Source organism: Mirounga leonina, unplaced genomic scaffold (assembly GCF_011800145.1).
Source record: "Mirounga leonina isolate KUSES-001 unplaced genomic scaffold, KU_Mleo_1.0 Mir_93, whole genome shotgun sequence".
NCBI lineage: Eukaryota > Metazoa > Chordata > Mammalia > Carnivora > Phocidae > Mirounga > Mirounga leonina.
The window spans coordinates 57054283-57066560 of NW_023270854.1; the positions used below are offsets into that span (position 1 = coordinate 57054283).

A 12278-nucleotide genomic window follows, 5' to 3' on the forward strand; every position below is an offset into this window, starting at 1 on the left:
ACATCATATAATATTTTCAGGCTGCAAACTTCAATTCCATTATCAAAAGAGAAAGTGATGTTAGGTAAAGAAATACAATATGACTGTTGCCGAGATCATCACATGGCTGGATCGTCTTGCAAAATAGAAAAATTCTACAAAATTGGGAATTGGACTAAGTTTCAGTGAAACATGGCTATTTGAAGTACTGAGATCAATCAGCAGCTTTCTTTAAAAATACCAAGCTGTGTTCACATTTAGATTTCAGTTGATTTAGACATCACACAGCTTGTGTGTCTAGATTCTGGCCTTTGCCCTGCCCTCATGTCTTTTGCCCTTAAAGCATCACACGCTCCCTCTGGCTGCTTCTGTCCACGACACTGGCTAACGACAGTGACCGAAGACCACACTGGGGCCGATCTTGGGGCCACCTTCCCATCAGCACTCCACTCTATGGCCCATCTGGTAATTTTAGGTGTCTTCAGCTGCCTTAGTACAATAGCAATAAATAGTTTATATGGCCCCAATAAAATGCAGCTCCTGGAAGAACCAGAAGAAGTATGTGCAGAAAACAAAGAAAGTTCAGAGACTTTGCATGCCCCAGTGAGTTCATCTCCCATCTTCCAGGGTGATGGCTTTAGTCATTTTATGTGCCCAGTTTTATTCATATGGGAAAGGGAGGAAAAATTCCATTTCAGAAGCTTCTAAAAAAATCTAACCCTGCTCTGCCTGGAAACATACTGTACATTATGTACAGCCTTGACCTGCATCCCTTTCTTCCTGGCAGCTTTTCTGTTGAATAGGATTTTTTTTTCTCCTTTTTTAATATCTAGGAGCTGTGGCATTTGTAACAGACTACATCATTTTGGAGTAACATTCTCTTGAGGTGGGCAGCTGAGATGTATAATTATATCCCGTGGAAAATGATAGTGGTGTGTGGGCTGGGGGAGGAGGTTACTGGATCACAAAAACATGTTTCCCATTCAGAAAAAAATGACTGTATGTGGGATGTTCAATTTCCTTCTGCTCCATGCCCATGGAGAGCCCAGCCCTCTTAAAGTGGAGAAGTCATTGTTATTCACTGGAGCTTGCCTGGTTTCATTTTTATTATTTCTGAGACTTAATACTCTTTCCGAGTGGTTCCCAGGTTTGCTGCCTTTTCTCAGTATATATGAGCTAAGGTAGTCAGAGGAAACACTTTAATTACATTTTAAGTAGTCAAAGCATAAGTATATTTATGAAAATTCTAACAGAAGGTGCAGAAAGACCATTAACTTAAATCCCCAAAATACATAAAATGTTTTTTCATAATAAAAAGTCCATCATTGGCATGTTAAATTGTATCTGCATATTAAAAATCTGCACTAAACACTAAATATTGCCTAAATGTCCATATTGTATTTTAAATTCCTCTTATGAAAAGTGTCCTGGGAGCGTGGGCCATCATCGTCTGTCTCCCAAGCTTGTCCTTATGTGGCTGCCCCAAGGATACGAAGTCATCGGTTGCTACAGGATGATTTTAGCTGCTCTTCCCTTACCCATCACGTTGGCTCTCTCTCATTGGACCTCTTTTGCAAAAGCACGCCTGTGGTTGAATTTGATTTTAGTGAACCTACTCATAACCGTCAAGCAAAAACTACGAGATAAGAGATGAAGGAGTTGGAAGTTGTACTTCAACTTGAATATAAGGGTTTGTCTCAGACACAGGGAAATGTAAGGGCCAGTAAGCTGAGAACCCCCCAGAAAGATGCCAGACATTGACATGTGCTTAGAAATCCTCTGGTTCCTTCAACGAATGGAGTTCTTTTTTTTTTTTTTTTAATTTTGTGTATTATTAGTTTCAGAGGTAGAGTTCAAGGATTCATCAGTTGCATATAACACCCAGTGCTCATACATCACATGCCCTCCTTAATGCCCATCAGCACCACCCCCTTAGCCCCCCTCCCCTCCAGCAACCCTTGGTTTGTTTCCTATAGTTAAGAGTCTCTTACGGTTTATCTCCCTCTCTGATTTCATCTCATTTTATTTTTCCCTCCTTTCCCCTATGATCCTCTGTTTTGTTTCTTAAATTCCACATATTAATGAAATCATATGATGATTGTCTTTCTCTGATTGACCTATTTCACTTAGCATAATACCCTCTAGTTCCATCTACGTCGTTGCAAATGATAAGATTTCATTTTTTTGATGACTGAGTTATATTCCATTGTGTGTATACATATATATACACACACACCACATCTTCTTTATCCATTCATCTGTTGATGGACATCTGGGCTCTTTCCATAGTTTGGCCATTGTGGACATTGCTACTATAAACATTGGGGTGCAGGTGCCCCCTTCACATCACTATGTTTGTAAGGGAATGGACTTCTATTTTCTCAGCACTAGGAGAATTCAAAACCTTGGTGGCTTTACTTTCAACAAATCTGATAGGAACAGCCCTTCTCTAGATACCACATAAGGTATGTGGTGATAATTCACATCCCTAAAATACTGGTTCAGAGTAGAATTCTTCTCAAAACACTCAGGCAATTTATGTAGTTTTAAAGGGACACATAAAACTTTTGACCTTCTTGAAGATTAAAAAAAGGATAGCTAGAGAACCTTGCCCAAAGAAAAACATCCACAGAAGAAAGTCACATAAAATGTGTGTTGATTTGCTTAACTTATTAAATGATATTTATGTGCCTATATGAGTTGATGAATGCTAACTAAACTTGCAGCAGTAATCATTTCACAAGATATGTAACTCAAACCATTATGCTGTACTCCTTAAACTTATACAGTGCTGTAAATCAAGTATATCTCAGTAAAACTGGAAAAAGAAAAAAATATTTAAAAGCCAAAAGTTATGTGAAATAGGACATAATGTTATGAATGATTGCATAACCAAATTACTTAATTTTCATCAGATGTGTTTCACTGGTGGGTTTATCAGGGACTATCTGTCAATCTCATGGTCTGCCAAAAAAGAGAGAGAGAGAGGTGGGTCACAGACAGTCAAAAAGGCTCAGTCTTGGGGCACCTGGGTGGCTCATTTGGTCAAGCATCTGCCTTCAGCTCAGGTCATGATCTCAGGGTCCTGGGATTGAGCCCCACCGTCGGCCTCCCTGCTCAGCAGGGAGTCTGCTTCTCCCTCTCCCTCTGCCCCTGCTCGTTCTCTCTCTCTTGCTCCTCACTCTCTCAAATAAATAAATAAAATCTTAAAAAAAAAAAAAGGCTCAGTCTCTTGGGAGAATGTGGAGTAGAGGAAGTAAGTATGTCTGCTGCCTCTGGAGTCACACGACTGTGCCAGGCCTCCCTGTGGACCAGATAGGAAGCAGTATTCTATAGCCTCGGTGAACTGCATTCCTGCCTTGATGATTATTCTTGCTTAGAATTCCTAAACCTGGAAAGCAAGTGCTCACAGTGTGGAAGACCTATGTATCAAGTCATAATCTCTTAGAATGCCTGATGTCTGTGTATATATAATTTATTAATAATCTGAAAATGTTTTTTTCCTTGTATGTGTCCTGCATCATGCAGTATTTACCCTTCAATTAGCAGCGTACAGTGTGACAATATTAATAGAGCTATAGGGATATAGTACATCTGATCCTGGTCTGCTGCCATGTTTTCTCAAAATGATAAAGTTTTATTTTCTAACTAGAAATTTAAACAGGCAACGTATGCTAACAAAAAGCTGTAACATTTAAAACTGGGTCCATGTTAGAAAATAAAAAATAATACCACCATAACAAAAGGAAACAAAAGCCAAGTCAGTCAATTCAGGAAGCCTTTTTTCCCTCTCTCTGTGCTCCCTGTAAATATATTACTTATTTTCCAAGCCAAAGATAAGGACATGTGGTTCTAATAATTGCAAATGTATTCATGGGGAGATTGGCTATATAATTGCAAGCAGAACTCTTCCAGAAAATGCAAGACCTGGTACAGAGTCCATAGGCAGTCAGGTAACCATGGATGGCACTAGTTATTTCATCTTTTTCTTGGAGCAGCTCTTTTTTGTTGTGTTTTGTTTTGCTTTTAAGAAAAAAATAACGTTTTGCCACTTAAAAGTAATTCACATAATTCCTGGATAGGGAATTGGGGAGGCTCATGGCAAGAAAGTCCTCCCATTTCTGCTCTCCTGCTGCTGCTTCCCTGCCATGATCCCATTACCCTAGGAGATAAGAAAATTTCCTGTTCTGTAGAAGTAATCAACAGTTAAATGACGTTTACTTGACATCTTCCATATTCTCTTGGAAACCTTCATTTAGAGAGAAGGAGATGTGATCAGGTGTGGAAAGCAGTTGTTGGCCATGTATATTTAAGTAGGTGTAACGCTGTTTCCCCTGGAAAGTCTTTGTCAGGGGAGGGGTAGTACAGAAAGAGAAGTGGATTAAGAGTAAAAAAACATGGAGGTCTGACCCAGGCTGGTGTGTTAGGAGTTGGTGGTGTGCCTTCTGCATCTCATGTCCCTCAGCTTTTAGAGCAGGGAGGCATCCCTCCATGCCTGACTACTCCTGTGAGCTTTAGTTAAGACAGTGGATTTGTTCATTCTGCAAGCACACAATAAGTGCACGGTAGCAAGGGCTTGGAGTTAGAGAGCAATTGGGCCCCACCTTATGAAAACATGCCCTGAGCTACGTGCCCTGCTCAAATGTAAGGGGATCAGTTATCATTTCATTGTTGGTTTCTGTCTGTTTTTCCTGGTCACCAGTTACATGAGAACAATAAGATTAAAATAACTATTCATAAAGGAAAGGGCTATCACGGCGCACCTGGGAGCTCAGTAGGTTGAGTGTCTGGCTCTTGGTTTCAAATCAGGTCATGATCTCAGGGTCATAAGATTGAGCCCCGGGTAAGGCTCCATGCTCTGCAGGGAGTCTGCTGGGCCCCCACTCTTTCTCTCTCTCTCTCTCTCTCTCTCTTCCTCTCTCTCTAAAAATAAATCAATAAATCTTTAAAAATAAATAAACATTTTAAATAAGTAAATACAAATAAGTTAAAACAAGAGCTATCATATTGGAAGGCCTGAGGTTGTCACAGATGCTAAAGAAACAGCTGTGAGGTGCATACCATCCCCCATAGGAGAGCATCTTCTTGTCAGAGAGGGAGGGGATTCATGTGGCTTTGCCTCAGGTGACCTGGGAGCATTATCTTTACTATTTGAACAAGTGCCTCTTCCCCTAATCCACTGTTGATACTCCTCCCTCTCTCTCTCTCTCTCTCTCTCTCTCTCTCACAAGCACACACACACATGCACGTACTCATATACACATGCCCTGTGATAGTGTTCACCCATGGCCATGATTCTCCCGGAAGACTTCAAGGCCCCCCCACAGAGGCTGTTCCCTTCTTCATCTTCCTACAAAAAAACAAAACCTGAGAACTTTTATTAGATGTGAGGAAAAGGCAGAGGGAATTGAAATTGGCAATTATATCACAACACACTCAAAGTAGAATTAAATTGTTGAGGCCAGTCAGATAATAGTTATTACTCAACTGTAAAATAATTGTCATTCATAGAGTAACAGAGACACTATTCAGAAAAAGAGTATGACTCTAAAAGCCCTGAAGCTATTTTTAAATGCATATTTCATAGCAGAATAGAAGTTACATCTCTGAATAAATCCTTTATCATTTGATGGTCTTGTTCTTGAGGGAATTAACTAGTGATTTTTACTGCTAGTATTTCTATTGACTTAATTTATTAATAATCTGAAAATGTTTTTTTCCTTGTATGTGTCCTGCATCATGCAGTATTTACCCTTCAATTAGCAGCGTACGGTGTGACAATATTAATAGAGCTATAGGGATATAGTACATCTGATCCTGGTCTGCTGCCATGTTTTCTCAAAATGATAAATATGATGTAAAAACTATTATGGTCATAAGGTGTCAAGGATGACCATGACTAAGGTACCTTAAATTAAGACAGGCAATTTAAAACTGTAACACTAATGTCCATGGTGTTATTTTTTTCTCTCTTGCATGTCATAAAATTGGGGGTCCTCCTGCAGCTTTGTTGCATGGGGGGGAATGGTCTCAGCGGTGTAGTGCTGGGACAGGGCTCTCTTCCAGCCATTTTCTGATGGGCACTGAGCTATACGGTCACAGCAGGATCAATACACATCAGGTCACAGAAAAGGTGTGGACTTCACAAACTGTACACAGGCAGATTTTTCCAGGTATATGAGCCCCTTGCACACTTAAAATGTACAAGTAAAGCCTTATCTTGAGACTATCACCAAACACTGCAATTGCTCATTCACTTAATAACAAATTACTGGGATTCCTACCATGAGGCATAGGCTCTACAATGACAACAGTGACAACCACGCAGTCCCTATAAAGTCTCAGGGAGCTAGGAGGAGCAAGATGGCAGAGGAGTAGGAGACCTAAATTTCGTCTGGTCCCAGGAATTCAACTAGATAGGGATCAAACCATTCTGAACACCTACAAACTCAATAGGAGATCAAAGAAAAGAATAGCAGCAACTCTCTGAGCAGAAAAGTGACCACTTTGTGGAAGGTTTCTTCTGATTTGCTTAGTGTCTATTTTTCTGGGGTTGTAGTTACCCTGTTAACATTTTGTTCTCTCATTCATCTATTCTCCTCTGGACAAAATGACAAGACTGAAAAAATCACCTCAAAAAAAAGAAAAAGAGGCAATACTGACTGCCAGGGACCTAATCAATATGCACATTAGTAAGATATTGGAACTAGAGTTCAGAATGACAATTATAAAGATACTAGCTGGGCTTGAAAAAAGCACAGAAGATATTAGAGAAACCCTTTCTGGAGAAATAAAAGAACTAAAATCTAACCAAGTCGAAATCAAAAAGGCTATTAATGAGGTGCAATAAAAAATGGAGGCTCTAAATGTTCACAATAGCCAAACTGTGGAAAGAGCCAAGATGTCCATTGACAGATGAATGGATAAAGAAGAAGTGGTATATATATACAATGGAATATTATGCAGCCACCAAAAGGAATGAAATCTTGCCATTTGCAATGACGTGGATGGAACTGGAGGGTATTATGCTGAGCGAAATAAGTCAAGCAGAGAAAGACATGTATCATATGACCTAACTGATACGAGGAATTCTTAATCTCAGGAAACAAACTGAGGGTTGCTGGAGTGGTGGGGGGTGGGAGGGAAGGGGTGGCTGGGTGATAGACATTGGGGAGGGTATGTGTTATGGTGAGTGCTGTGAATTGTGTAAGACTGTTGAATCACAGACCTATACCTCTGAAACAAATAATACATTATATGTTTTTTAAAAAAAAAAGATAGCAGGAGGGGAAGAATGAAGGGGGGAAATTGGAGGGGGAGACAAACCATGAGAGAATATGGACTCTGAAAAACAAACTGAGGGTTCTAAAGGGGAGGGGTGTGGGAGGATGGGTTAGCCTGGTGATGGGTATTAAAGAGGGCACATTCTGCATGGAGCACTGGGTGTTATACACAAACAATGATCATGGAACACTACATCAAAAATTAATGATGTATGGTGATTAACATAACATAATAAAATAAATAAATAATAAAATAAAATAAAAAATGGAGGCTCTAACTGCTAGGATAAATGAGGCAGTAGAGAGAATTAGTGATATAGAAAACCAAATGATGGAAAATAAAGAAGCTGAGAAAAAGAGATAAACAACTACTGGATCACGAGGGCAGAATTCGAGAGATAAGTGATACCATAAGATGAAACAATATTAGAATAATTGGGATCCCAGAAGAAGAAGAAAGAGAGAGGGGGGCAGAGGGTGTATTGGAGCAAATTATAGCAGAGAACTTCCCTAATTTGGGGAAGGAAACAGGCATCAAAATCCAGGAGGCACAGAGAACCCCCCTCACAATCAATAAAAATAGGTCAACACCCCAACATCTAATAGTAAAACTTACAAGTCTCAGAGACAAAGAGAAGATCCTGAAAGCAGCTCAGGACCAGAGATCTGTAACCTACAGTGGTAGAAACATTAGATTGGCAACAGACCTATCCACAGAGACCTGGAAGGCCAGAAAGGACTGGCATGATATATTCAGAGCACTAAATGAGAAAAATATGCAGCCAAGAATACTATATCCAGCTAAGCTGTCATTGAAAATAGAAGAAGAGATTAAAAGCTTCCAGAACAAACAAAAACTAAAGGAATTGGCAAACACGAAACCAGCCCTACAAGAAATATTGAAAGGGATCCTCTAAGCAAAGAGAGAGTCTAAAAGCAACATAGACCAGAAAGGAACACAGACAATATACAGTAACAGTCACCTTACAGGCAATACAATGGCACTAAATTCCTATCTTTCAATAGTTACCCTGAATGTAAATGGGCTAAGTGCCCCAATCAAAAGACACAGGCTATCAGATTGGATAAAAAAAACAAGACCCATTGATACGCTGCCTGCAAGAGACTCATTTTAGACCCAAAGACACCCCCAGATTGAAAGTGAAGGGGTGGAAAACCATTTACCATGCTAATGGACACCAAAAGAAAGCTGGGGTGGCAATCCTTATATCACACAAATTAGATTTTAAACCAAAGACTATAATAAGAGATGAGGAAGGACACTATATCCTACTTAAAGGGTCTATCCAACAAAAAGATCTAACAATTGTAAATATCTATTCCCCTAACATGGGAGCAGCCAATTATATAAGCCAATTAATAACAAAAGCAAAGAAACACATCGACAACAATACAACAATAGTGGGGGACTTTAACACCCCCCTCACTGAAATGGACAGATCATCTAAGCAAAAGATCAACAAGGAAATAAAGACCTTAAATGACACACTGGACCAAATGGACTTCACAGATCTATTCAGAACATTTCATCCCAAAGCAAAAGAATACACATTCTTCTCTAATTCCCATGGAACATTCTCCAGAATAGATCACATCCTAGGTCACAAATCAGGTCTCAACTGGTACCCAAAGATTGGGATCATTCCCTGCATATTTTTAGACCACAATGCTTTGAAACTAGAACTCAATCACAAGAGGAAAGTCGGAAAGAACTCAGATACATGGAGGCTAAAGAGCATCCTCCTAAAGAATGAATGGGTCAACCAGGAAATTAAAGAATTTTAAAAATTTATGGAAACAAATGAATGAAAACACAACTGTTCAATAACTTTGGGCTGCAGCAAAGGCAGTCCTAAGAGGAAAGTATATAGCAATACAAGCCTTTCTCAAGAAACAAGAAAGGTCTCAAGTACACACCCTAACCCTACACCTAAAGGAGCTGGAGAAAAAATAGCAAGTAAAGCCTAAACCCAGCAGGAGAAGAGAAATAATAAAGATCAGAGCAGAAATCAATGAAATACAAACCAAAAGAACAGTAGAACAGATCAACAAAACTAGGAGCTGGTTCTTTGAGAGAATTAACAAGATTGATAAGCCCCTGGCCAGACTTACCAAAAAGAAAAGAGAAATGGCCCAAATAAATAAAATCATGAATGAAAGAGGAGAGATTACAACCGACACCAAAGAAATACAAACAATTATAAGAACATATTATGACTTTAACTCTATGCCAGCAAATTAGATAACCTGGAAGAAATGGATGCATTCCTAGAGATGTATCAACTACCAAAACTGAACCAGGAAGACATAGAAAACCTGAACAGACCTATAACCATTGAGGAAATTGAAGCAGTAATCAAAAACCTCCGAACAAACAAGAGCCCAGGGCCAGGTGGCTTCCTAGGGGAATTCTACCAAACATTTAAAGAAGAATTAATACCTATTCTTCTGAAACTGTTCCAAAAAATAGAAATGGAAGGAAAACTTCCAAACTCATTTTATGAGGCCACCATTACTTTGATCCCCAAACCAGCCAAACACTCCATCAAAAAGGAGAATTACAGACCAATATCCCCGATGAACATGGATGCAAAAATTCTCACCAAAATACTAGCCAATAGGCTCCAACAGTACATTAAAAGGATTATTCACCACGACAAAGTGGGATTTATTCCTGGGCTGCAAGGTTGGTTCAACATCCACAAATCAATCAATGTAATACAATACATTAATTAATGAAAGAAAGAACAGGAGCACCTGGGTGGTTCAGTCGGTTAAGCATCTGCCTTCGGCTCAGATCATGATTTCAGGGTCATGGGATTGAGTCCCACGTCAGGCTCTCTGCTCTGCGGAGAGTCTGTTTCTCCCTCTCCCTCTGCTGCTCCCCCTGCTCTTCTCTCTCTCTGTCAATAAATAAATAAAATCGTAATAAATAAATAAATAAATAAATAAATAAATAAATAAAAGAACAAGAACTGTATGATCCTCTCAACAGATGCAGAGAAAGCATTTGACAAAGTACAGCATCCTTTCTCGATCAATACTCTTCAGAGTATAGGGATAGAGAGTACATACCTCAATATCATAAGAGCCATCTATGAGAAACCCACAGTAAATATAATTCTCAATGGGGAATAACTGAGAGCTTTCCCCCTAAAGTCAGGAACACAGCAGGGATGTCCACTATCACCACTGCTATTCAACACAGTACTAGAAGTCCTAGCCACAGCAATCAGACAACAAAAAGAAATAAAAGGCATCTGAATCGGCAAAGAAGCAGTCAAACTCTCACTCTTTGCAGATGATATGATACTTTATGTGGAAAACACAAAAGACTCCATCCCAAAACTGCTAGAACTCATACAGGAATTCAGTAAAGTGGCAGGATATAAAATCAATGCACAGAAATCAGTGGCATTCCTATACACCAACAAGACAGAAGAAAGAGAAATTAAGAAGTCGATCCCATTTACAATTGCACCCAAAATCATAAGATACCTAGGAATAAATCTAACCAAAGTGGCAAAGAATCTGTACTCAGAAAACTATAAAATACTCCTGAAAGAAATTGAGGAAGACAAAACAATGGAAAAACATTCCATGCTCATGGATTGGAAGAACAAGTATTGTGAAGATGTCACTGCTGCCTAGAGCAATCTACACATTTAATGCAATCCCTTTCAAAATACCATCCACTTTTTTCAAAGACATGGAACAAAGCATCCTAAAATTTGTATGGAACCAGAAAAGACCCGAATAGCCAGAGGAATGTTGAAAAAGCAAAGCAAAGATGGTGGCATCACAATTCCGGACTTCAAGCTCTATTACAAAGCTGTCATCATCAAGACAGTATGGTACTGGCACAAAAACAGACACATCGATCAATGGAACAGAATAGAGAGCCCAGAAATGGACCCTCAACTCTATGGTCAGCTCATCTTCGACAAAGCAGGAAAGAATGTCCAATGGAAAAAAGACAGTCTCTTCAACAAATGGTGTTGGGAAAATTGGACAGCCACATGCAGAAGAATGAAACTGGGCCATTTCCTTACACCACACACAAAAATAGACTCCAAATGGTTGAAAGACCTCAATGTGAGACAGGAGTCCATCAAAATCCTAAAGGAGAACACAAGCAGCAACTCCTTCGACCTCAGCCGCAGCAACTTCTTCCTAGAAACATCGCCAAAGGCAAGGGAAGCAACACAAAAATGAACTATTGGGACCTCATCAAAATAAAAAGCTTTTGCACAGCAAAAGAAACAGTCAACAAAACCAAAAGACAATCGACAGACTGGGAGAAGATATTTGCAAATGACATATCAGATAAAGGGCTAGTATCCAAAATCTATAAAGAACTCATCAAACTCAACAACCAAAGAACAAATGATCCAATCAAGAAATGGGCAGAAGATATGAACAAACATTTTTCCAAGGAAGACATCCAAATGGCCAACAGACACATGAAAAAGTGCTTAACGTCGCTCAGCATCAGGGAAATCCAAATCAAAACCTCAATGAGATACCACCTCACACCAGTCAGAATGGCTAAAATTAACAAGTCAGGAAACGACAGATGTTGGTGGGGATGCGGAGAAAGGAGAACCCTCCTACACTGTTGGTGGGAATGCAAGCTGGTGCAGCTACTCTGGAAAACAGTATGGAGGTTCCTCAAAAAGTTGAAAATAGAGCTGCCCTATGACCCAGCAATTGCACTACTGGGTATTTACCCCAAAGATACAAATGTAGGGATCTGAAGGGGTATGTGCACCCCGATGTTTATAGCAGCAATGTCCACAATAGCCAAACTATGGAAAGAGCCAAGATGCCCATCGACAGATGAATGGATAAAGAAGATGTGGTATGTGTATACACACACACACACACACAATGGAATATTATGCAACCATCAAAAGGAATAAAATCTTGCCATTTGCAACGACGTGGTTGGAACTGGAGGGTATTATGCTGAGCGAAATAAGTCAATCAGAGAAA

The 12278-nt window shown here is 39.6% G+C and overlaps 1 protein-coding gene across 3 annotated transcripts in view; it reads left to right on the top strand.

Annotated features, from left to right (window-relative positions):
• PTPRM (protein tyrosine phosphatase receptor type M) overlaps positions 1-12278 on the top strand; it is an 806716-nt gene that overhangs the window by 677132 nt on the left and 117306 nt on the right. The window lies entirely within an intron of this gene.